At 41.9% G+C, this 26,529-nt stretch overlaps 1 protein-coding gene across 4 annotated transcripts in view; it reads left to right on the top strand.

Moving 5' to 3' along the window:
• CTNND2 (catenin delta 2) overlaps positions 1-26,529 on the top strand; it is a 915,285-nt gene that overhangs the window by 665,526 nt on the left and 223,230 nt on the right. The window lies entirely within an intron of this gene.

The raw sequence follows: 26,529 nt of genomic DNA, 5'->3' as shown, positions 1-26,529 counted from the left end.
CCATCTTTTCAGCTGGTTACCTTTGAGCCATTTCTTCTCTTTTCTTCATCATAAATTGTTCTGCATTGTTGAAGACAGAGCCTCTATTAGTTGCTAGATGTGAGTAGACAGTAAACCGCTGAGTATACGGCGTGGGCTCTGGAGCCAGGCTGCCTGCCCTTGAACCTGGTTCTTCTGCTCCGTAGCTCTGGGATCTTGGGCTAGTTTCTTTACCTGTCTGAGCCTCAGACTCCCACACCATCAAATGACATGGAGAACCCACAACACTCCAGGGAAAAAGCACACAGTCTGCCAACCAGAGTAAGTGCTTAAGGAAGGCAGGTTATTGTTAGTCTATGTTGAAAATTTAAATTAAGGCAATCTCTTCCGAACCGGTAAATGTAAAACCGGTCTCCTAGTGTTACAGACAGAACAGTTTATGTATGCTGCTTTACGTGTATTTTTATCATTCACGTTTTGAAATCTGCTGTTGTCAACTAAAGACACTGGAGGCACATGCTGTGTGTGGGCCTCCGCTGAGCCACTGTCTAAACAAGTAGATTCAGCCACAGGCCTTAAGGAAATTAGAATCCAAAAAGTGTTTCTGTATGCCAACAGAGCAGAACACAGAAACAGGTCCAAATCCTTAATACGCTGCTATTAGATGAAGATGGAATTTATGAGTATGTGCATTTGACAGATATTCACAAATCAGCTGTCCCGTTCCGGGCTCTCTTCCTGACATTACAGCAGTGAATGTGCTAGACTTAGGTGAGCAGTGGGGAGAGGAGCACACAGAGACAGAAACCCGTGCTGTGTCAGATGACGTCACGGAGAAAGCACAGCACAAGGATGAGGACAGAGGGTGATGGGGTTGGGGAGGTAGGGACCACTGCTATCTTCCATGAGGTGGTTGGGAAGGTCATCTCCGGGAAACAGAGTCAGAGCAGTGCCTGAAGGCTGAGAGAGAGAAAGGGAGAAACAACCATGGACTTAGTTCTCCGAGTATGAGTAACTATGCACAAAGCAGACACGCCCAAGGCAGGAGTGTGCTTGCTTGTGCAGCAAGAGTGCATTAGTTTCTTGCGGCTGCTGTAACAAAGAACCACAAACAGGGTAACTTAAAACAACACAGATTTATTCTCCCATAATTCTGGAGGCCAGAAGCCAAAGATCAAGGTATGGGCAGGGCCAAGCTCCCTCTGAGGTCTGGATAGAATGAATACTCCCTTGCCTCTTCCAGCTTCTGGTGAGGGCCCTCAGTCCTTGGTGTTCCTTGACTTCTAGCTGCATCCCTCCAGGTTCTGCCTCTGACATGACAGGATCCCCTCTGTATACAAATCTGTGTCTCTATTTCCAGATAAGTCCCATTCACAGGTATAGGGAGTTAGGATTAACCTCTCCATTTAGGCAGCATAATCCAACCCATAACAAAGAGGAGTGTGGATGGAACCTAGAAAGAGGGGTAGAAGATAAGATCAGAGAAGTCAGCATCCAGGGTTGGATTTTGGAAACCTTGCAAGCCAAAGGCCTTGTCACCAACAAGGAGAAATCTGGACCTGTTTTTTGGCCAAGTGGTTGAGAAAGTAGCACATTTCAAGAAAGAATGCACTAAATGGTCATCAAAGATGGTAGCTGGTGATATGAATGATCAGGAGAAGGTGAGTGGACAAATGAGGTGGGTAGGACTGCCTGGGTGCTTTGAAGGAGCTGTCAGAAAAGGAGGAAGGTGGACCTCAGGTAGCCTCTTGTAGTGATCTTAAAGTGATTAAGAAATTGTGATAAAAACCACGTGGCTTATTAGGTTTGAAGGAAATCTGGGTAGCTTCTGAGAGAACATGGAAGCGTTTGGAATGACAGTGGCATAAAGAAGAAAGACTGGGAAAGCAGTAGTGTCCTGTCTCTACAACCAGCTGGAAACTTCTGGGTGACAGGTGATAGGCCTGCATAAAGAGAAGGAAGGAGGTGGCGGCTCTAAGGCCCGTTTCCAAAGTGCTTTGGGATCTTGTTATGTTTCATTATCATCGTAGCAGAAGGAGGAAGAATGCGGACTGGTACCAGCTGTGCATACCAGTGGCAGGGGGAAGATTGGCTCTGGGTCCCAGGGAGCAGGTGGCCATGGGGAAGTTAAGGTTTTTCAGGGATTTCAGCTCTTATGAACACAGGAGAGGTGGTATATGATCCATGCCTGAAGGAATGAAGACAACCCAATATATATGTTTCTCATTTTCACGTAGGTTTGGCTTTTCACACATGAAAAGTGATAGAAGTGGTAGAATCATGAGTTATTGGGCCAGTGCTTCCGGTGGGAAGGGCCATGAGTCAACCTCAGTGGAGGATCGTAAGTGGGCAGTAGTGCTAATGGGCCGGGACAGACTTACAGCTAAGGAGGGCAGATAGGATCGCGCGGAGGTATACATCAACCAGGTGCCTAGGTCCCCATGCTGTGGGAGCCAAGTGAGAAGTACAGTGTTTTTGGAATATGTGGGGAGAAGCAGAGACAAAGGCATCCAGAGACATCAAAAGGTGGGAAAGCAGCGGCCTTCTTTATTTCAAGGAAAATGGGACTTGATGACACGGCAAAGATGTCTGGAGCTTGGTAGCCCTCTGTCACTCCCTGCCATGTACCTTTCTTTCTTCTACATTTCATGCTCCTCTCTCTCTGCCCTGCCAGCTCCATCTCTTGCCCCTTTTAGCTTTTCACCCTCCTCCTAAACCTGTGCCTGTCGTGGCATCTGTCAACTGTCCAGAAGTTTGTCCTGGCCTTGGTGACTTTCTCCAAGTGTTGAGGAGACTGAGGCTTTCTCTGACAAAGGTCTCTCCTCCTGATTGTCAGGGCCATCAGACATCAGCATGACAGCTCTGTGTGACACACTAGATAAGTGCCTTCTCCTAGCCCCAGAGGTCACTCAGTAGACACCTCAGTAGGTATAGCTCCCTGCAGGGAAATAAGTTGATCATTACCAGAATCCAGTTGAAAGAGAGCCCAATTCTTGACGGGAGACGCCAGCCATAAGGACCTCACTGGTTTAATGGCCGCTTCCATTGAGAAGTTTCACAAGAGACCTGGGAGACAGAAGGAAAGGATGTTGGGAAAAGACTGGACATAGGACAGGAACAGCCCATAGTTTGTAGGTGGCAGCAAAAAGGAAGACTCACCTCTAATTCCCAGCCTGTCTACCCACTCAGCTTCCGAGCTGGCGAATGACCCAGTGACACCAGACACAGGGGAGATAGAGCACAGAGGTTCCGTCATATCTAATGAGCAAGAACCCTATTTCCTCAAGTTTAAGGCCCTTCGAGGAAAACCAACTGTGACAGGAGAGAAGAGACAGCATCAGAATGTGCAAAGGGAGCAAGAACCACCCGCTGCCCCAATTCTGTAAGTGTGGGTCACACAGTCAAGACAGTCTTGGAGCCTGATTTTGTATGAAGAAACCTCTTTTCTCCCTTCTCCCCACCCTCTGACAGCAAAAGAGAAAGAACAAGGAGGCAGGAAGAAGGTGGGAAGTGAGCCAGGAAGCTGGAACTGGGTCCAGCTCTTAGGGAGAGTGGGATGTGGAGGAGGGGGGAGGGGCCAAGATGGAGGTTGTAAAGATGGACAGGCTTCATTCTTTATAACTGGAATGAGACTATTTTCATAAACAAAAGTGAATGAAAGTTGAGAAATCAGACCAATGTGTTGAAGTGTAACCAGCCTACAGCGAGAGTCCTGATTAAAACCACCAGGTACAGAAGGTTGTCTTTGCAAGACAGTGATGAGTCAGAGAGCAGGCTCCAAAAGTGGGTCATGACTTGGGAGCAGTGATGTAGCAGGTGTTTTTCCTAATGTCTGAAGTTTCCTAAAATTCACGTTGGGTTGTTTTCACTTTATTTGATCTTTGGGTCATGCTCTCCTGCTATTTTAGTGGCTTATCTTCTCATCAACCCCCATCCCCCAGCCAAAATGGTTCATTTTCTTTCCAGTAATTAATGAAGGAAACAAATAACCCATCTAAATGCCAGTCCGTTCCTGTATGGATCACAGGTAGGGGACCAGGATCTAACCTAGGGGTGCTCACCATGCCTTTTTTTTCTTGCACATTTCTGAATGGGATCTCCTGAGTCGTGTTTTAGAGAAGACCTATAGCTGAAGAGCCAATCCTTCCCTCAGGGGCGTAGTCCAGGATGACCTCAACCTCAGCTCAACTTCAGCTTACCTTCACCGTTACGGTAGCTTTCTTTCTTTCACTCCTAGGAGAGGTCTCAGACCTCTGTCCTCCTGCTGACTCTTGGCTTCTCAGGGCTGGTGATTTGCCAGTTAGCCTTCCGAGTGAGAAATCTCTCAACTGTTGAACCGAGGAAGAGGGGTCTCGTTGATCTGTAGTCCTTTTTTGATTTTTCCCTTCCAGTCTCCAGGTTTTCCTGGCACACAGACTAGAGAGAAATTTTGTCAGAACACTGATAGGAACAACATAAGAACAACCCTGCACATCATGTCTGTGCAGACATGAATTATAATGCACACACTTCTCCCTCTCCAGATTTCATGGCAGCTCTGGGCTTTCCTGTATGTTCATAACCTCTGGGGCATTAATCCAGTCTGAGTAAATGACCTTGCACCTGCCCTCCGAGAGCCTCTAGCCACTTTTTCAACTTCACCAAGGCTATTTTTCCATTTGTTTCTAAATCCAAAGCTTCGGATCTCCCCGCAGTGGTGGCATTTACAAGCGTGTTAATGACATGCTCCCTTTGTGCTTGCGTGCACCATCTTGGAAGTGTTTAATGCCACTGGAGCCCGATTCTGTGGAGGACAAGAACCCCCTGACTTGAGTTAGAGCCTCAGTTGACATAAGTGTAGGCACATTTCTAATCACCCACATTTCAGTCACTCAAAATCAGATTCTTATTGGAAGAAATATGTCTTTACACCCAAACTCTCCCATAGATATTTTGCCATATCTCTTCCCTATTAGGGACACTTCATTATTACAGATGTTTCAAGAAAAGCTGTAGGTGATCATTATATGATGACTGTTCCTTTTTGGTAACTCCAGTGCACTTTTTAACCAAACCTCTAATATAAGTCAAAGGAAAAAAAAAATTATTTTGTTAAGAGCCCTTCAAAATTCAGATTGCTCTCCTGTATTTACAGTCCTTTGTAATTAATGAGTAGGTATTAAATCTTTTGTTATTCATATTTAATTTTATGTATGGAAAGATTTCTGCATTTCTTTTGTACCTATACATGCTGTCTTCAGTTTCCAAAGACTGCTTGAAAGAAACAATCCTACAATTGACAATGTATTTTCCTTAGAAACAGTGGTATATAAGAAGACCAGGCTCCCTGGGACAGCTCACAAAAGCCTCATTAACCCAAAGCATCCTTGGACTATAGCCGTGGGTGAATAACACCATAATACCCAGTCTCTTTGTATTCATGGGCGGAAGCAAAAAGTGTTCCAGTTGGAACGGTAGGAACTCTTCTCTAGTGCTTTACTGCTTAGAAGCCAGTGATCCCCACACAGTCCCTGTGGGTTCTGGGGTTAGAATGGAGACCATCCTTGCTGCAAACCATGGGTGATGGAATCTGCCATCTGGGGCAGGGGCCCAAGGAGGACAGAAGCAGACAAGAGAGAGCAGGGAGACCATGACAGTGCCATTTTTGGAAGGCGTGGATAAGGTTTGAGAGACTCTATGAAGTGGACTGAATGAAGAGGGACTGGGGATGAAGGCCAGAAACTGGAGACCAGAAAATCAACCACGTGAGGCATGGAAGCACCTCAGTGCATCACCCACAAATCCCGCAGACCCCCCACCCCCACCCCAGACCTCATGGATGCCCTGCCACTCCCTTCATTTAATTCCACTTTCCCCACTGTCCTTTCTGGTTCTACCACTTACAGCTTTTGAGCCAGTTTCTCTCTTTTCTGGTCCACTAGGGAAGAAGAGACTTATATTCCCAGCTGTCCTTCTATTCTTTTATTTATAATGCAAACACACCCAATTTTGATGTTTCACAGAGATTTTTTTTACTGCTTTCACAGGTGATAATAGTCATACTGGGAATAAAATGTTTCCCTCATAAATGTCACCCTTCTATTTTTCATTTCCATCTTGAAGACACAAATAATGCCCCATTGGCAAATGGTAAAATAGTGGCTTGTACATATGAGCAGAGAGCTTCCCTCAGATTGTCTCGTCGAGTTCTCCCTTCAAGGTGGAGCCGTCCAGGGACTCCCAGGGAGAAGCAAGATGGAGCCAGGGAGGAGGGGTAAGAACTGGGTCCCCTGTTCGCAGGCTGGAATAACCCCCATCCTATTCTAAGGAGATACTGAAATCAGATCACAGGAGGAAGAACTCTATCAACAGAGACTCTAAAATTCCATCAACGTTCTTTTAGTAAAGGGTGAATCTGAATTCCTGCTCACTGGCTATTTCTTCCTTCTGCCAATAAAGATATTCCAGAATCATCCCTGGCGCCACCGCATATACAACTAGATCTTTCCGGTGGTCCCCTAGAAGGCATCTCTGTTCAGAAACACACCTATCAATTCTGGCACGCGAGGCAATAATATTCCTTTCCTCTCTTGCTGCTGATGAGTGCTGCATAGTGAAGGGACCTCATACCCATGGAGGCAATGATGGTGCCCATAAGCAAGCCACGACTTTTCCAGTTGCTACCTCTTGGCTCAGCCTGCCAAGCACACCTGACACTCTATCACAGGATTTCACCAAACTCTACCACCTTTCCCAGGCACCATTGCCCTTTCCAATGGGTACCATTTTACCCTTGCATCAACCATCACTCATATGGTGCATGTGATCTTTAAAGCCTAAGAATATCCAAAATGGTGAGAATATCTCTGTACCACTCCTGATTTAATGTTTGTGTTTTTTCATATGAACCAAAACACACACACACACACACACACACCCCAAAATAAAGCAAAGACCATTTATTTTACTTATAACCTCCACATTTTGTATGGTCCAGGTAAGACTCCAAGGGAGACAGATCCAAGAGTTAAAAACCATGTTCTGTCTAGAATGATCCCTCTTCCTAACCAGTAAGGCTTTGCTACTGGATCCAGCTGCCTGGCTCACCCATTTCTCAGTTCCTCTTACAAACACATTTCTGGAATCTAGGCCCCAAAGCTTGTTTGGCATGCCCAAAAAGGTCTTGGGAACAGCACTTACATCATTTAGGCTCAAATCCCTTGCCATGTACTTTGATTTACAAAGAAACTTAGCTGTCCAAAGCAGAAGAACTTGTCTCATCTCTAGTAGGTAGTGACTTTTGCTAAGCTCCCCAGCCTCCCAGTTTCTTATGGGGGAGCACACATCACTATTCCTATCAACCATGCAGGTAAGTGTCGAGTGGAATTAATACACAGACTCCAGACTCTGATAAGGTGCTTTTGGGCAAATATGGAAACTGGAAGGAAAGGAGAGGATTCTGTAATGTCATCTTCTTAGTGTGAGACCATACAACCTTGTATCTATAAAGGAAAAGAACTTTCAGGGGAGTATGTCCTTTATCCCCTGATTGTGAGTGGTTTGCAACATTATGTTGTATAGAAGTAATAATCCAAAGAAAATGGGTTGCTTGCTTGACTCTTACCAGACAAGCAGGGATATCTAATATTTATTTAACAAGGAAATAAAATCTGACACATAAAAAATATGAAAACTCAACTTAGCATGTCACTATCTACATTGCAGACAGGTGAGTCAGAGATGTGATGGGTGAACTTGCCTCTGAGTAGAATGTTCTCTTTAAACAGTAATCTGCCTTCCTTTACTCTCACCTGTCATTATTAGGCATGACCAGAGGGCCATGGATGTGGGACTGTAGAGGTTTGAAGGCAAAAGAACTGGGCAATTTTTCCAATGAATATAGTCAAAGACTCAGTTAAAAATTATTGCCAGGGATTTTGAGACGGTGAATCAAAGACTAGTCTCCAGCGAATAGTGGCAATATCAGAGTTTGATGGAAGAAGTAGTAGTCACAGGTGGCAGCTATGCTGCTGTATGCTTTTGCATCCAATCCAAGAGCCTGTCCCTGTGGGCTGGGTAAAAACTGTGGTATGTGCAACTTACCCCAACAGGTAGAATCATCTGTATTTTCTCCAGCCCCATCACTGCCCCTAAAGAATGGCCGTATCGAGAACGGAAGCCAGCTTGATCAATCTGTGACCATGCCCCAAATCAAATGGGAGTGAATATCTTTTTGACTCAGACAGTGGATCGTAGAGTGATTTAGGGAGACCTCTCTAAGCAGACCCGCATATTTCTTAATTTTGTGACTAGTTGAAGATGTCCTAGAGAAAGCGAAGGCCCTCTAGCCAGACTTAACCATAAGGAGGGGGCATGTGGGTTAAACTGGCCTAAGCAGCCATGAGAAAATGAGGAATCACAGCTGTGGAAAAGATGGGCAAAAATGAGGCAAGGCAGCCTAGAATAGATTGGATTAGGGAGCTGTTTGTACGGTCATTAAAGAAAGAAATGGCAAAACCATTGAATATGGGTTATATTAGTTATATTAGCTTCCTCTGGCCCCTGTAACACATCACTACAGACTTGGTGGCTCACGACAACAGAACGTTATGATCTTACTCTTCAGAGGTCAGAAATCTGAAATCTGTTTCCCTGGGCTGGAGTCAAGGTGTGAGCGGGGCTGTGCTATAGAGCCCTGTAGGGGCTGTGCTGTAGAGCCCTATATGGAGAACTGGTTTCCTTGCTCTTCCAGCTTCTAAAGGCTGCCTATATACTCCTTGGCTCTGTGGCTTCTTCCTCCACCTTTTTTTTTTTTTTTAATCTTTTCAGCGTAACAGTATTCATTGTTTTTGCACCACACCCAGTGCTCCATGTAACACGTGCCCTCCTTAATACCCACCACCTGCCTCCCCCAACCTCCCACCCCCCTGCCCCTTCAAAACCCTCCGGTTGTCCACCTTTTTATTGTCATTCCAACTTCTGCTTCCGTCATCACATGTCCTTTCTCTGACCCTGACCCTCCTGCCTCCCTCCTATAAGGACTGATGGGATTACATTGGGCCCACACAGATAATCCAGAATAATCTTGCATCTCCAATTCCTTAATTTAATTGCAGTGGCTAAGGCCCTTCTGCTCTGTGGGGGTTTTATATGTAATATATTCACAGGTTTCAGGGATTTTCACATCTTTGCCTGAGGGAAATTATTTAGCCTACCACATAAATCCTTGTCCACTGATAAGATAAACTTAAATGTCTTGGAAGAAAAAAAAAATCAGAATAGGTGTTCTTCCCTCTCTTACAACATCTAGAAAATGTCATGTATTTGTGCTTAACTTCATTGATCTGGAAAAGATCCTGATGGAGGCTAAGAGAGAGATGAGACACGGTAATCTTGGAAAAAGACTTGGATTCAACTCTTGCCGTAGCAGGAAGGGCAGATGTGAGTGGCAGGAATCATAGTGTGAGGAGGGGTGAGGAGGATCTAGTGACCAGGTGACCCCACTGCAGGGAGGGGAGGTTACTCTTGTCACATTCCCAGCAGAAGAGTTGAGGCCATAGGCTGAGCCTCATTCGATTGGCAAGAGGCTGGGAAACCATAGTTTCTGAGCTTCGTCAATACAATTTTACCTGGCCATTGAACTAAAGAATTGGAGGTTGTTTGAAGAGAGAATGGGAAGGTAGCTGTTTTAAAAACAAAAGGTAACTTTTCATACCACTGGCTTAGACATAGCACATGAACAGACACAGTGACTTTATGCTCCCATAACACATGAGGGGAACAGCTGTGGTAAAAATGTGCCATTAAGCCAGTTGGGATTGAGTAAAGTAATGAGAGCCCCTCAGCTAGCCAAGAGCCAACATCTCAAAACTAAACCAAGAAAGATTTCTTGGAGAGGTTCTGGCAATTTCTGCATTAACAATGGGGGCAGTGGAGACTGGTACCCTGGCCCACCTCCTTATATGAAAGACTTATTTGACCAAAGCAGTTAGCTTTTCTAGGTTGGCTTTATAGATTATCAGGGTCTAAACAGAATGGCTCTCCCACTGGCACTGACAGTATTCAGTATAGTTCAGGCTAATGAGGAAGCTCGATAGGCACTAGAGATTTCAGGGCTGTCATTGATCTGGAATCAATCCATTGATATGGAATCAAAAAATTAGAGTTTTTTCCAATCCCAGGTTCTGAGAGGAAGTCAATCTTGATTTGCCTCTCCCTGAAAGACCATGTAATCTATTTGAACAGTTCTCAGACAAGGATATGTTACTGCCCTTACCTATGACCAGAACTCATATAAAGGGACTCAAACTTACCAATATAAAAGATACTCTAACCTATAGCTTTGATTATTAGTGATTACTGGGCTTATAAAAGAATGGTCTGACAAGATTGGAGCTGGTGTGGATTCATGACAAAATGAGACTGGCTTATAAATTCTGCAGAATTATAAGGGATAACCCGACAAGGAAAATTTCAAGAATTGGGGATCTTTCCCAAATGATGAAAAATATTCCCCCGAGTGCCCCCCTGAAATGAATAAGAAATATAATCTTTGGTATAACTCCTTGGGTCCTGGAGAAGTCATAGCTTATCTGTGGGATATTATTAAGTCCCATTTAGGGAAGAAAAAAAAAGCGAATTGAAAAGAAAGGAAAAAAGGAAAAATAAAAAGAAAGTCACTTTTGAAGATGATCCCAAAGAGCAAAGTCTTCTTTAGATCTTCATTTGATAAGAGTTGAGTATAACCCTGAATGCCTAAGGCCCACAAGCTGCTTTACCCAAACACTGACAGATGCTCAAAGAGATCCGAATTCATGGCAAAAGCCAGTAGTGGCAACAGAAAACAGCCTTAAGACTGAGCATACCGACTGAGTTTCCACCATCAGGTATTTACTTTTAGAAAGGCAACCAGTGGTTTGCTAACAGTGATTGCTTGCATCTCTTAGAGTTATTTGAAACCCAAGATCCCTGTTAGACCTTGGAGAATATCAGAAAACATGGACATAAGAGAGTCTGGGTCAGGGATTTGCTTTAGGAACACTCTCAAGCTTGGTTATCCCAGAAGATGTCCACCAGAGGCATGAAGAGGATCCCTCAGACCTGAGATTCTCCTTCTTTATCTCTTGTGGGGCTTCATTCTCTACGGAAGAGATCCCAGCCTAGGAGTCCTTATTGGAGCAAGTCCAGCAGTAAAAAGACTAGCAGAAAAGAGCAAGAAACAATGAAGGGAACACCATTGGAAGGCTGTTTCCTTCCAGCCTTGTTTATAGAAGAGAACAGAAATCAGAACCACAACACCAGAGCATGTCTTCCTAGATGACCAGGCTGTATTTTCTCCAATGATCTCTTGAGAAGGGGCTGGTGATAGTGAGTCATTCATGACTCATACAGACAGGGTCAACCATCCAGTGTGCAACCTGCCACATTAGGACTTTTTCTGTTGACTAGTTGGTTGGCTTTGTCTCACGGGTCCATTTCATCCTGATGCCCAGCTGGCCTCGAAAGCAAGTGTGCTGGTCATATATTGGGAGAGCACCAACTCTCATGAAAATCTCCTTTCAAAATTTTCAAAGTAAATCATAATTTCCTCATTCAAATTTGCCATTTCCCCACCCCTGCAAGCATGGATATCCATATTAATAAATACCACACTGTTTTTCTATATTATCTTTAAGAGTTTTCCAAGCTAATGTTTCCCCCCTTTTTGCAAGTCTCCAGGATCTAGATTTAATTTTTCTGCAATAAGAAATGAATCTATAGATGATAATTTGTTTTGCAATTTAGATTTTTTTTTCATTTTAGTGTCCTAAACCCTGAAGAGTGACAGCAGAATGTGAAGATTTTGAATTATGAATAATCTTCCTCATTGTTCTGACTTTTATCTGTTTCTCTACCACTGAGCCCAAGTTCACCTAATGGAAATTGGATATTCAACCGTGGGCCTGAGAGCCACACTATTTCACATGATTTTATATCTTTTTTGCATTAAGGAAAACAAGCCATCTGCATATCTATAATTAGCTAATATATTCAGCATTGGCCCCTATAAACAAGATGCAGGTGTAAGGAATGCTGAAGCATTTTGTTCATAGTGTTGGCTTTCACTTGTGGGAAAAATTACTCTCACTTCATGAAATAAAAAGATAAAGTTATAAGAAAAACATTTTAAAATGTGTATAATGTTTGCTGAACTAGTGTCCTATTTATAGCCATATAATATTCTAAGGCTCTCTGATCTCTTCTTTGGCATCAGAAATCTTTGTGCTGAAGTACTAATTTGCTTGGCACGTGACATTTGTCCTAAAGGGTAGACTGTGAAAATCAGCTTTATTTCAAAATTTTATTTTTTATTTTATTTTATTTTATTTTTTCAGTGTTCCAAGATTCATTGTTTATGCACCACACCCAGTGCTCCATGCAATTCATATCCTCCATAACACTCACCATCAGACTCACCCAACCTCCCACCCACCTCCCCTCCAAAACCCTCAGTTAGTACGTCAGAGTCCACAGTCTCTCATGGCTCATCTCCCCTCCAATTTCCCCCAAATCACTTCTCCTCTCCTTCTCCCAAAGTCCTCCATGTTATTTCTTATGCTCCACAAATCAGTGAAACCATATGATAATTGACTCTCTCTGCTTGACTTATTTCACTTAGCAAAATCTCCTCCAGACCCGTCCATGTTGATACAAAAGTTGGGGATTCATCCTTTCTGATGGAGGCTTAATACTCCATAGTATATATGGACCACATCTTTTTTATTCATTAGTCTGTTAAGGGCAAATTTTGAAGTTTTGGTCAAAACAGCTTTCTGTCAAAAAATAGTATGTGCCAAACATGGTATACCTGCTGTGTACCATGTACTCCTCTTGACCCTGGACATTCAGCTGTGAGCAAATTAGACAAGATCTCTGCTCTCACCATGCATATGTCTCTCTAGGTGGGAGCAGGCAGAAATCAACAGACAAGTGTGTGAAATATATCAGGGGGTAAATGGGAACGAAGGAGGAATACTGAGAAGGGGAGGTAGACCAGCAGCAGAGGAAATAAGCCGCGGGGTGGATGGGCTACTTTTGATGGTTAATCAGGTTGAGTGGACACTGGAGTGATAGAAAGGAAGCCATTCTGTGGAGTCTGGCAGAACACATCTGGCCACTAAGGAAATTCCGGAAGCCCAGAGGAACAGAAACCAAAAGTGGATAAAAAAAGACTGATGAGCAGTGGAAGCAGAAAGAGGACAGGGACTGGTCACATAGGACCAAAGGCCAAGGTTAATATCTTCTCAATGTGATGGGATCATTAGGAGATTTTTTAAAAAGATTTTATTATTCATTTGAGAGAGATAGAGAGAGACAGAGCACAAGCAGGGGGAGAGGCAGAGGGAGAGAGAGAGAGAGAGGCAGACTCCCCACTGAATTGGGAGCCCAACTAAGGGTTCAATCCCAGGACCTGGAGATCATGACCTGAACCTAAGGCAGACACTTAACCATCTGAGCCACCCAGGTGCCCCTCATTAGGAGATTTTGAGCAGGAGTGACATGGTGTTATAAAACCTGTTTTATACAGATTTAAAACACATATGTTTAAAAACAAATAAATGATTCTGCCTACTATGTGTGCAGAATTTTAAAACAAAATGAAATTATTCCCTAAGTCCCCTGTCTCTACCAGACTATAAAAAACTGAAAGTGTAGGGGCACCTAGGTGGCTCAGTGGGTTACCATCTGCCTTCGGCTCAGGTCATGATCCCAGGGTCCTGGGATCGAGCCCCACATTGAGCTCTCTGCTCAGCAGGGAGCCTGCTTCCTCCTCTCTCTCTGCTTGCCTCTCTGCCTCCTTGTGTTCTTTATCTCTCTCTGTCAAATAAATAAATAAAATCTTTAAAAAAAAACCAAAATTATAATTATCGCCTTCCTTTTATCTGGAAAAATTTTATGCAAAAACACACATAATTCATTTGAAAATTATTAAATAATTAAAAATGCAAACCAAAGCATGTATGTATTCAGTAGTTTTTTAATGCATAATTAGAAAATGATAAATAAGAAAATACAGAAACTTGAATGTTTTAAGTCAGGAATTTCATATGTTGAAGAATTTTTTTAAGGTTTATTTATTTTAGAGAGGGTGGGGAGGGGCAGAGGGAGAGGGAGAGAAGGCCTCAAGCAGACTCCCTGCTGAGCAGATACCCTGATGCAGGGCTCGATCCCAGGATCCTGCCATCATGACTGAGCCAAAACCAAGAGGCAGATGCTTAACTGGCTAGGCCACCCAGGCTTTCCATGTTAAGATTTTTAAAAAGAATCTAAGTGAGAAACTCTGCTGAGAGCTAACATCTGAAAATGGAGTAAAATCAGAGTATCTATCATTTGTAATTGGGATGCCAGCCTTCTAATCTTGTATATGCCAGGACTGCAGATATTTGAACTGAAATTATTAATGTAAAGAAATAACAATCTCCTGGGGTGCCTGGGTGGCTCAGTGGGTTAAAGCCTCTGCCTTCAGCTTGGGTCATGGTCCCAGGGTCCTGGGATCGAGCCCCACATCAGGACTCTTTCTCTGCCTGCCTCTCTGCCTGCTTGTGATCTCTCTCTCTGTCAAATAAAAAAATAAAATCTTAAAAAAAAAAAAAAAAGAACGACCTCCTTCAATCTCCGTGGCTATTTATTGGAAGATAAAATATCAACTGGGTAGGTCCTCCAAACCCACAAGTCTCCAGGAGTTATAAGAAAAAGAAAATTATCATTACTACACAGTGTAAATTGGAATAAAATTATTGAAAGAAGTGAGTGAATCACATTTTTATGGGAGAAGGAAGAGGAGACTTTCTGAACTACTTTCTCTCTTGAATATATACATATGCAGTATACTTGTTTATTTATACACACTTATTATTTTATCATATGTATATTTATCTATGCATACATTATTTATTGTTACATATGTGTCTCATTATAATATATGTGCATGTAAATGTAGAGACATATGTGATTTAGTACTACTCTCTTACTAAAATCACCAAGAGAGAATTTCTGAGATAAGCGCCCATGTGATACCTAGAATATCCAATTCTCCATCTCCATCAAGGATGACACAGAGGTTCAGGATACATTGCACTGCCCTTGATGGGATTTCTTAGAACATAATTTTTTAAAATTCAGAGGTCACCGATGCACCAAAAACAAGTGTATTTTCTTATTATGCCAAGATCCAAGTGTCATAGAAATGTTCTGCTTGGGCTGATGGACAAAATGAAGAGTGAATAACATTTAATCAGCTGAAAAGTATCACCCAATAACTCGGATTTCAAGATGCCGTGTTGCAGACGGATTTCCCTGGTAACAGCTTTCTTTGTGTTCCGTAGAAATATGTGAGAAAATAAGGTTGACATGTTCCAGTTTGTGGATGCTCAAAAGAGCTGGTCACAGTGGTTGCATCTGACGGACGACTCGGGGGAGCTCTAGGGAGCTCTGAGTAGGGGCACCTATGGTTTTCCTTTCTACTCAGCTTCTAGGATCCCCTACAGCTTCCACCCACTGGTTCCATGGGGAGAGCTAACTGGAGAATCACAAGATGGAATTCTCCAGTTGCCCTGCGGGGACTCAGAGCACAGAGCTGTTGGAATAAGAAAAGCAAAGTAAATTTAAACAAATGACTGAGAGTTGTGGAAAATGGCATAGGCGTGTCAAACTATTTATGAATTCCCCTATGCCGGGAAAATGGTCGAGAATGTTTCCTATATAGGATACACTTCTCTACTACCCAAATGTCTTCCTTTAAATGTCTCTCAAATTAATTCTCTTGCCTCATTGCCGCAACTTCCTATCTCATTCTTCTGCTCAGAAACTATGAGTGGATCCTCGCGTTCTGTCAATATTTCTTCAATATTCCTGTCAAAATATCCTCACCTCCAATATTTCTTGTTACATGGTGCTCCGTGCTGGCCTCAGTCTGGCCTCTTCCTGGCATCCCACAGCACCCCTGCATCCTGCCTCTAGGAGAGGCTCTATGCATGGAGACGCCATTCTCTCTGCCTCTTGTCTTCTCCAGCCTCTCGTGCCGGTCCATCTTCAGAGCCCTCATCCATGCAGGCTGAGGAATTCTGGATGACTGGCCAAAGAAGCTTTCTGCAAACATTCTCTCTAATTCTGTGCTTTTTTTCTTTAAAATCCCATAAATCTTGAGGTGCCAGGGTGGCTCAGTCTGTCAAGCTTCTGACTCATGATTTCTGCTCTGGTCATGATCTCAAGTTCCTGAGATCGAGCCCCGCATGGGGCTGTGTGCTCAGTGGGGAGTCTGCTTGAGTTTCTCTCTCTCCTTCCTCCTCTGCCCCTCCCTCTGCTCACACACACATATACATTCTCTCTAAATAAATAAGAGCTTTGAATGAATAAATGAATGAATAAATAAATAAAATCCCATAAATCTTACATTCTATTTCACAAAGTATCTAAGTCCAATTATAAAAAGAATAATAATGTTTCTACCCACATACCCCTAGTCTTTGGATAAGCTTAAGGACAAAGAAGTTGTCCCACCAGCCAATGTATTGATGCTTATTCTTTTCCCCCAGCCATACTGTACACATACCCCACCACAAGAAGCATGGACCCATTACATCTCAAACATTTTAGAGTTTAATCATGTTCTAACTGTATGGTCCACCAGTTTTCAAACTTCTTAAAGTCAGTTCAACTGTTATCTCTTCCAAACTAATTATTTAGCCCACTCTCACTTCTCAAGGAGGCTGGTTTCCATGCCCTTCCTGTGTGCTTTATAAGAAAACTTATTTGTTAAACTTCACCTTATATGTTCCTGTGAGTTTCTCACTTATTAGTCCATGAGATCCTCAAGGAACACAGAACAATGCTTATTACTAAGTATCAGTTCAGCTGAACTAAACTGAAATTCTTTCCTTGATCAGCCTTTAGTCTAGTAAATACTGGCTATTACTACCGCAGAAGAGTGCATGAACAGATACAACTTCAGAACATACATACAGGTGACTTCATAACCTAAAATAAAAAAGACATTTGCATGGCAAGAAAACACTTAGGCAAATATTATATTCCATACAATTTTAGACGTACAATGAAGGTCTTACTTGGTACAGTTTAAAGGTTCAAAAATGTAGGTATTTAATTTTGAAATAAATGCATAGGAAAGTTTTCTTTACTTATCTATTATAACTCCTTTTGGAGAAATGTATTACATTTACTTTAATACTTATTATTTGTTATAACCATAGACTATCTAAGATACAAATAATTTTTCTCTTTTTTCTATGTCTATATTTAGCATAATTTTATATTTTAGAAAGGTGTTATTTTCCATTTTGCAGTAACAAAAGAATAGCAATGTTTTAAATGTGTCCTTTTATAATGCCAATGAAATGGAAATTTAAATGAGAGGCTGTGTCTTTCATAAATGCTTTGCCATCTGTCAGTCAAATAAAAGCTACTATGTGATGATTATCAACACACTTGTTTATTAAAATTAAAGGCCAACAGTCTTAGTCAATCACGATGCTTCCAGTTATTTTCTTCCCTACCTGCAAAACAGAGCTAGAATTTGACCATTTCTTAGCACTCAGACTCCCATCAGTCCCATCCAAAGCTACCATGTTTCTTGCCCCTGGACCATCTCAGGCCTCTACCTGGTGTCCCTGCTTCTGCCTTTGGATCCCGACCATCTTCTTTCCACATGGCACATACAGGTGTCTTTAAACAAGTGTGTTCGGTCACCCCTCTTGGTCTCATCTTCCTCAGCATCAACCCAATGCCCTTACATCAGCTACAAGCCCCTGCCAGACCCAGCGCTGCTCTGCCTGGCAATCCCTCTCACCTTCTCTCTCCTTCACCGCACTCTAGCCACCTTGTTGTCCTTACACTTTCTCGGGACTTGCTGTCACTCCCTCATGGCCTTTGGTCTGTGTCTGAATGTCCCCTGACCATGGTACCCTGACCCACCACCTTCACGCCATTCCGCACACCCCACCCTTTTCTCCTGCTCTCTCTTCTTTATTGTTCTAATCGCTGGAGAGGATCCCAGTCTTTGAGGAGCTTAAACCTTATACATTGTGGTGGATCATCTTTAAGGATCCACGTTATAACTAGAAAATTGCTAAGGCCTTCTCCAGATGAAGCTATCTCTGTTCTTCACTACTGACATGGTCCCATTGGTTGGTTCCTTTACTTCTGATTCCTCTCCAGGTATGTGGGCTCCGTTGAGGGAGGGGTTTCATTCATCTCATCTGCCTCCCGACAGACTAAGCGTTCCGTAAACGTTATCCAGTGAGGGACTACCTCATCACTACAACAGTGAAAGTTTTGGGGATGATATATGTGGGCTTCTGATGTGCACATTCTAAGATATTTTAATAATTTCCAAATAATTGCCTTACAGGGTTTGCATTTTCAGAATTGATGTGTTCACCTAAAATTCTCTTTGAGATGTGGAACAATATGTGAATTTAACTTTGTCATTCGCAAATAGATTGACTGAATTCAATCCGGACTGTAGTAAGGAGACTCCTATGGCAGGCATTCTCTGTGACTGTCACTGCGGTATTGTATTCCGTACTTACAAGGACAGCACAAACATTACGCCAGATAACAGAAACCATTAGACTTCTTTGGAACATGATGAATGTGTCTGAGTGGGGTCTTCAGAAAAGGAATGTATGGAATCACTTGAAATTCTTTCTTGTTAAAAAAAAAAGAAGAAGAAAAGAAAAGTGGGGGCCTTTCCGGGGTGCTCTTGAAAAGGAGTGTAGAAGCTGGCCTTTGGCACACAGCTGTTCTGAGAATCTAGTTGAGATGCAGCATGTCAGCTTGGCCTCTGGATGGAAGGTTCTGAGACTCTTTGGCCTCCATGCTGGCCTCTTTGGTGGGCAGCAAGATTTTCAGTGTTCATCCGTGTAGACAAACTGTACTTCATTCTCAGACAGGGAGATGTCTAGAAAACTTAACTGTTCGTTAGCAAAAAGGGGGATGGATAAGGCCAAGGACTGTGGGAAAAGTAATGTTTGTGGTATTTCAGGCAATTTGGTTGTTTTTTTGTTTTTTGCTTTTTGGTTTTGGTTTTTGTTTTATTTTTTGGTGTCCTGAAAATGCATCACTGTGTGGAATCATGATTCACATTGAGACCAAAATAAAGGTCTTTCTTCTCTTTTCTTTATGTCTTTAAAGAATGGGATCATGAGGATGATGAGAAGTGGAAATGTTGAATTGCTATAAAATAGATCATTTCAGAGATTTTCATGAGAAATGGTTTTCTTTAACCAGGAACCTATTACCAAATCCATAACCAAATACAATATCAGCAACTTTTCTAAAATTGAGGATAGTAAAAAAGGAAAAATGTCCAGAATCACCCTTCAAGATGTTCCTGTTGTTAGAGGTGTAGGCAGTTGCCTTGGTGATGGTCCTCAGTGCCATCTGAGGACGTGTTGAACGGGGTGGGAGCTGGGTTTGGAAATCCGTACAGGGTGACAAAGATTCTTGAACGTGGCGGGTCTTTGCCCTGGGAAGAATAAGGGAACATGAAATAACAGTAACAATGTATTTGCAGACTTCTTCATCTTTTCCATATGTTCAAAACCCAAATAGCTTTCTGCTAGACGTAGATGGAGATGAGGCTCAAACCCCTCCACACTCTACATCAGGACACATGAGTAGCACCTGAGAAATCTACATGAGACCAGAACATTCCTAGCCATTTAATTTGTTACCAGTTAGATCTTTTGTTACCAGTTGCATCATTTGCTACAAGTTGCATTTTTAAATTTATTAGAAACTAACTTGTTAAATCAAAACATGGTCTTTCTCTCTCTTTGCTTAATAATTCTCTCTGTATTTCAGAAAAGGATTTTCTTTTTTTTTTTCTAATTAGTATCACCTCAGAATTATTTTTCAATGCCTTTTTTTTTTATCAGTAAATTTATCATAGCAAGAGAAACCACTGCACTTCTGTTCTTTTTAAAGATACAGATTAATTCACTCCTGTACTTCCTTGGAAATAAACCTAGCAAAATATGTCATGGGTACAATATTAATGGAGTACCTTTTGATATTTTTTAAATGACAATAAAATGACTAGAGTTCATTCTAGAATAAATATATTCCTTATTTAATCTCATTAGTTATACACCAGATGAGATGAATTATCAGATAATAAACAGTCTACACACTAAATAAAATTTATAAAGCTATAACTCGGAACTGACTCTATCATACATTATATGTCATTATATTACTAAGTTAATTCATATATTGATCAGGCAGTAAGTCAACTAGGAATACCCATTAACGAGTTAATACGGTGGGTAGTTCCTTGACAGATAATATTTGTTGAGCTCTTTGTTAAATAATTCACATTTGAAGTTTCATTGACTCCTGAAAACAACCCATGACACAGGTTCACATTTCCCTCATGTTTTATAGACATTTAAGTAACATGCCTCAGGGGACACCATCTGAAGAGAGGGAGAATGATGTGAACCTTGTTGCTCCCGCCTCAAAGCCAGCATCCCCCTCCAAACACTGCAGTACACGTGCTCTCTAACACGTAATTTAAAAGAAACATAATCCATATTGGTTCACCTATGGAATGGAGAAAGCAGATCATTTTTCACAACTAAAGAGATATATTTTCTCTCAGAATTCCCCAAAATAATTTCTACCTTAAAACTAAAAAAGGGGGTGCCTGGGTGGCTCAGTGGGTTAAAGCCTCTGCTTTCGGCTCAGGTCATGATCCCAGGGTCCTGGGATTGAGCCCCACGTCGGGCTCTCTGCTTGGCGGGGAGCCTGCTTCCCGCGTCTCTCTGCCTAACTCTCTGCCTACTGGTGATCTCTGTCTGTCAAATAAATGAATAAAATCTTTAAAAAACAAACAAAAACAAACAAAAATACCTAAAAAAGACTTTGGCCTTTATCAGTTGTCCTTCTGGGTTGCTTAGTGGAAACTACAGGTATGCACATCAGTTCAGACTGTGTGGAAACACTGACCCGTTAACTGGCTTTACTCCAACGGCAAGGGGTGGAATTCCCTGAGGTAAAATGTGTTTTTTTACAAGCTGATAACTTTGCAGTTTCTACATTAAAATAGAAAAGTGAGTTTCAGTTACCTCTGGTTCAGCCTCTGGCTTCACATCCACCAACTTTGTATCTTCCAGTAGTTTCTTAAGAAGAGAAGATTTTTAATTTTTAAATACCAATAGGGAATAGAAAACAACTATATCTATTTTTTATTGTTTCAACCAACACCATTGAAAAACAACAGTTACTTAAGAATCGACTAAAATCACTGGGTCCAAATTACCTGTTTTCAGTCAGCTTTCCGTGAACCCTCTTGCAAACATTGTGAATTGATTGCTTACTAATTAGTAACGCGAGAGGAGGTGCTGTACATTACTAATCCCGCAGTCCATTATTAAAATTTACAGATCCAACTTAGTTTCTCTTAACACTAAACCAGAAACCCAAAGACATACCCACTTTAACACCAAGTAGATCCCTGAGAGGTACGGAAATATTTACCCAGGTCCTTAGCTATTTAAGGATCTTATTTCATAACCTGTAGGTTAAAAAAATAGACTACTCCAGCCTCTTCCTTCTTCTCCTCTCTAGGTACAAATTCCTACTCATTTCAGATGCAGAGTAAATGAGGGATCTCTTATTGTCAAGAACACCTGTAACTCATGCCCTCTGCATCTCACTATCCTCAAAGCAACTCTTCCTAGCATTTCTCTGAATGAAAATAGGTCCCCCCAAAGAGGAATTCTATTCCCTGGTAAAGTACTCTGTTACCCACTGTCCATCATCATCATCATCATCATCATCATCATCATCATTGTATGAAGACTGCCGTGAGCTCACAAACACTGCTGCGATTGGATATGTTCTAGATTATTCATTGATGTTGATATCAATTTAAGGATAATAGCTAATTCATTGGTAAATACATTTTATTCTAAATAAATGCAGGTAATGGTAAGAGTGACAAGTTCTCCAAGTGGCAAGGGCCCATTTTTTGTGCAACAGGTGATATTGCATTACCTGCATTTTTCTTGTATTTAACTGCCCATCCGTTTGTTTCCTGATTTAAAAGGCTTGTATATATTCTGCCTCATCATGAAAAGATAAGGAAGAAAACCCCTGCATCTTACTCTTGAATGATTTTTAGATACTTTTCGTTCCAGAGTTTAAATTGTGAAAACAGGGGGTTCCTGTATGGCAAGGGTGTGGAGGCCACTTTCACTATCCCCCGATACGAACTGGGTGAGCTTCAGTGATGCACTGTGCCCATGCATCCCAGGCTTCATCCCGAAGAGACTGTCTGTGTCAGGTTGAAGAATGCTCTCTCTCTAAATGACCTGAAAGGACAGGCAGAAGGGCATCGTTTTTGCTTTGTTTGATTGGTTGATCTTTTTATTTCTCCTGCTGTGGGTTCATCAGCTTCCATCTTCCTTACTTCTAGGAGGCCACTCTCTCAATCTAGGTACCTGAAGTTCACAGCAAGGCATACAAATAAGCGTGAGCTGCTCACTTAGGAGCAGCTGACTGAAGTGGACCATCGATCAAGGATCATTCAGTTGATGAATTTTTGGTTGTCTACTCCAGTTATGTATGAAAAGGCCTCTCCGGGCATTCCTCGAGTTTATCCAGTTCAGAAAAGTAGCAGATAGGAAATTTGTTCATTCCAGATCTAATTCAAGCCATTGCTTTGCCTATGTATATTTCAACATTGCTGGTTTTTATTCAGTCATTGGTATTAATGTAAGCAAATCTGAATTGCAAGTCAGTTTTTTTTTAAAGATTTTATTTATTTATTTGATAAAGACATAGTGAGAGAGAGAACAGAAGCAGGGAGAGTGGGAAAGGGAGAAGCAGGCTTCCCATCGAGCAGGGAGCCCGATGTGGGGCTCGATCCCAGGACCCTGGGATCATGACCTGAGCTGACGCCTAATGACTGAGCCACCCAGGCGCCCACACAAGTCGGTTTTAAAAGAGAAGGAAACACAATGAAGTACCACTATGAACTATTAGAATGGCCAAAAACAAAAAACAAAACAAAACAAACAAACAAACAAAAACCTAGCGAACCTAAATGCTGACAAAGATGTAAAACAACAAGAACTTTCATTAATTTCTGGTAGGAATGCAAAAGGGTACAACTACTGTGGAAGACTGGCAGTTTTTTTACAAAACTAAACATACTCTGACTATACAATTCAGCATTTGTGCTCCTTGATATTGACAAGAAGGATTTGAAAACTTAGGTCTATACAAAAACATGCAAATGATTATGTATAGCAGCTTTATTCATGATTGCCAAAACTTGGAAGCAACCATGCTGTCCTTTAGTGGATTAATGGATATATAAAGTGCACTACATCCACACCAAGGAATATCATTCAATGCTAAAAAGAAATGAGCCATCGGGCCATGAAAAGACATGAGGAAATCTTAAATACGTAGTACTCGGTTAAACTCTGTAAAGGGTAGATACTACGTGATTCCTACTCTGTGATATTCTGGAAAAGGCAAACCATGGCAGAAAAACATCAACAGTGGTTTCCAGGGGTTAGGGGAAGGAAGGGATGACTAGGAGGGCACAGAGCATTTCAGGGCAGTGGAATTATTCTGTATGATACTATAATGCTGCATACGTGCCATTATATGTTTTTCAAGACCCAGAGAATGCACAACTTGGAGAGTGAAGTCCACTGGAGACTGTGGACTTGGGATGATTATGACGTGTCATCATTTGTAACCAATGTACCACTCAGTACATGTGATAATGCGGGAGGCTGTGTATGGATGGGGACAAGTGGAATATGGAAACTCTCTGTACTTTTTGCACAGTTTTGCTGTGAATGTAAAACTGCTCTAAAAATAATGTCTATTTTAAAGTAGTAAAAATAACAGGGAGAAGGAAACTAACATGACAACCAACCACACTATTCTTCCATTCGTCTGATAAATATTTACTAACTTACTACCATTCGCAGATGTTCTTCTTGTGCATGCATTTTATTTGATTTTACATATATTAGATCTGATATTATATGACATTGGATTAGCATTGTTTTAATAAATATTAAACGTCGACTTTTGAAGCACTTTGCATGAAGATGATGAGGAGAATAAGGGGAACTCGACTGGAATGATAGTGTGTGGGCTAGACCACAGGCCCTACCAGCTGGGTGTGGAGTGCCTAATGGGGAGCATAAATGGAAAAGTGATCACTGGCCAGTTAGTGGGAGTAAAGGTGTAATTTCAAAGAAAAGAGTTTCCCCTGATCATTTTTCAAAGAGAAGTTGTACCTCATTAATGTTTAACATAGGTTTCTTTGGAGTCTTTTAAGAGTTTAGGGTTAGTTATAAGAAGAGACAAGAAGAAGTGGGAGCAGGGAGAAGTTAATGGGAGGCATGGTCCAGGAGAAAAGCAAAGCAGTGGGGAGGCACAGAGGACAGCATCCGGACCCACCCACAGCAACCCACAGTACCTGGAAGTCCTGCCATGGATAGAGACCCTGCAACGGACCTGAGAGTCCACCTGTCGCCTTCCTCCCTGATCCTTTTAGGATGGCAGGGGCAGCAGGAGGTGGCAGGACCAGCGGCCTGACCATCACATTTCATGTCTATGAACTCAGTTTTCGCTCAAGTTTGGCTTTAGGATTCCTAAATTCTTAGATAAAATTCAACCCAAGAAAACTATAGTTATATATATATATGAAAATATATATATATGGTCCAGTGATGCCCCCCAAAATAAGCTTATCATCTTAGTTGTGTTTCTCTAAATAGATTAAAATAAAACTCAAGATTTCATTATAATTTTAGATGTATGACATTAACTAGGATCACATGGCAAACAAGGTGTGTTTGGTTCACATTGTACCATTAAGAATTGATACTGTGTTTGTTTTGAATTCATTTTTCTTTTAATGCTTGAAATAATATTTTAATAGCTTAATGCATTAAGTCATATATGAATGGGAAAATAAGTTATAAACTGGGGATACTAATTGTAGTATACAATATAGCTAAATATATAGATACAGATAAGATAGATTGATTGACTTACTACACCATCTGCTTTTAATATATAACCAATCAGTGAACTGAAAAATGGCTTCTTTGCCTCTTTTTTTTTTTAAAGGTTTTATTTATTTATTTGACAGAGATCACAAGCAGGCAGAGAGGCAGGCAGAGAGAGAGAAAGGGAAGCAGGCTCCCTGCTGAGCAGAGAGCCTGATGTGGGGCTCGATTCCAGGAACCTGAGATCATGACCTGAGCTGAAGGCAGAGGCTTAACCCGCTGAGCCACCCAGGTGCCCCTCTTTGCCTCTTTTTTAATGGCTTCATCATTATGGAGATCATTAAACCCAAATATTTTTAAGTAACGCATACACATGTAAATACACATGCAGAGAGAAAACAACACTCATAGTTTAAACTTCTGTACAAGTAGAACATCCTTTCTGAAGTATTACCCTAGTGTGGGTGTGGTTACAACCTAGATACACGTATGGGACACATGTATAATGACTACAAACTGCGTCCCTCTTGAGTGGGTGCCAAGCAAACACTGGTGAAACTCTACATTGGGGAAAAGTTGTTTTCTGGTTCTTTCTCCCTTTTTTAACAGACCCAGTAACACCCGTAGCCACTTGCCCTGCGTGCACGCACCACCACAGGCTGTGCAGACAGCTCACAGAGCTAACGTCCTCCTCCACAGCCCTGTCCTCCTGTCCTGCTGTCTGTCCTTCCCTCTTCCATCCCTGGTCCTTCCCACGGGATGTGAGATACATGAAACGCCATATTCATGTTCTCCAAATCAGGGACTCAGCCCAGGAATTCTGTGAGAGCTTCAGCTTTCTCTCTTTCATTTTGGGGGTGGATGAAAGTCAGTCCTACAAGCAGATTCTGAATTCTCAGATGGCCCACATCACATGGATGATGCAGGCTCCCGTTTTATCTGGAGGCTGGTGTGGGAAGTGCTGCAGTAGCCACCTGGAGACGGTCCTAGCCATTTGCAAAAGGGGGTGGTGCTCCTGAAAAGAGAGAGATCACTTGATTTTGAAAAGCCAAGTTCCAACGAATCTTAGAAACATCACTGTCACTGGTAAAAGAGTCTCCCTCTCCATTCACTCAACAAATTTTTGTTCAACATCTGCTTTGGGATTTGCACTGCTCTTGGGATTGGGATAGAGATCTGGGCGTGAACAAAAACAGACTTGCCCTCCAAGAACACACATTCTAGCCAACAGTCAATGACAATGAACATAATAAAGAGATTAGGGCAGGGATGTGATGGATATGGGATATGATAAATTCTCTAACAGATTAAGGTAAAACAAGAATGCCGGCCTGGGATGAGGGTCTGGCTCAGGATTCAGTTTTAAATAGTGTGGTTGGAGTAACTTCACAGAGAAAGTCACATTTTCGCACCTTTGAAAGGGTGGGGATGTAGCCATGTGTCCAGCACATCTGTGGGATGAATGAGTTTTCTGTGATAAGAAAACTAAGTAGGGAAAGTGCCACATTATAACCATTTGCAATAA

This window comes from Lutra lutra, chromosome 5, assembly GCF_902655055.1.
Source record: "Lutra lutra chromosome 5, mLutLut1.2, whole genome shotgun sequence".
Taxonomy (NCBI): Eukaryota; Metazoa; Chordata; class Mammalia; order Carnivora; family Mustelidae; genus Lutra; species Lutra lutra.
This window is presented reverse-complemented; position numbering and strand designations above follow the sequence as displayed.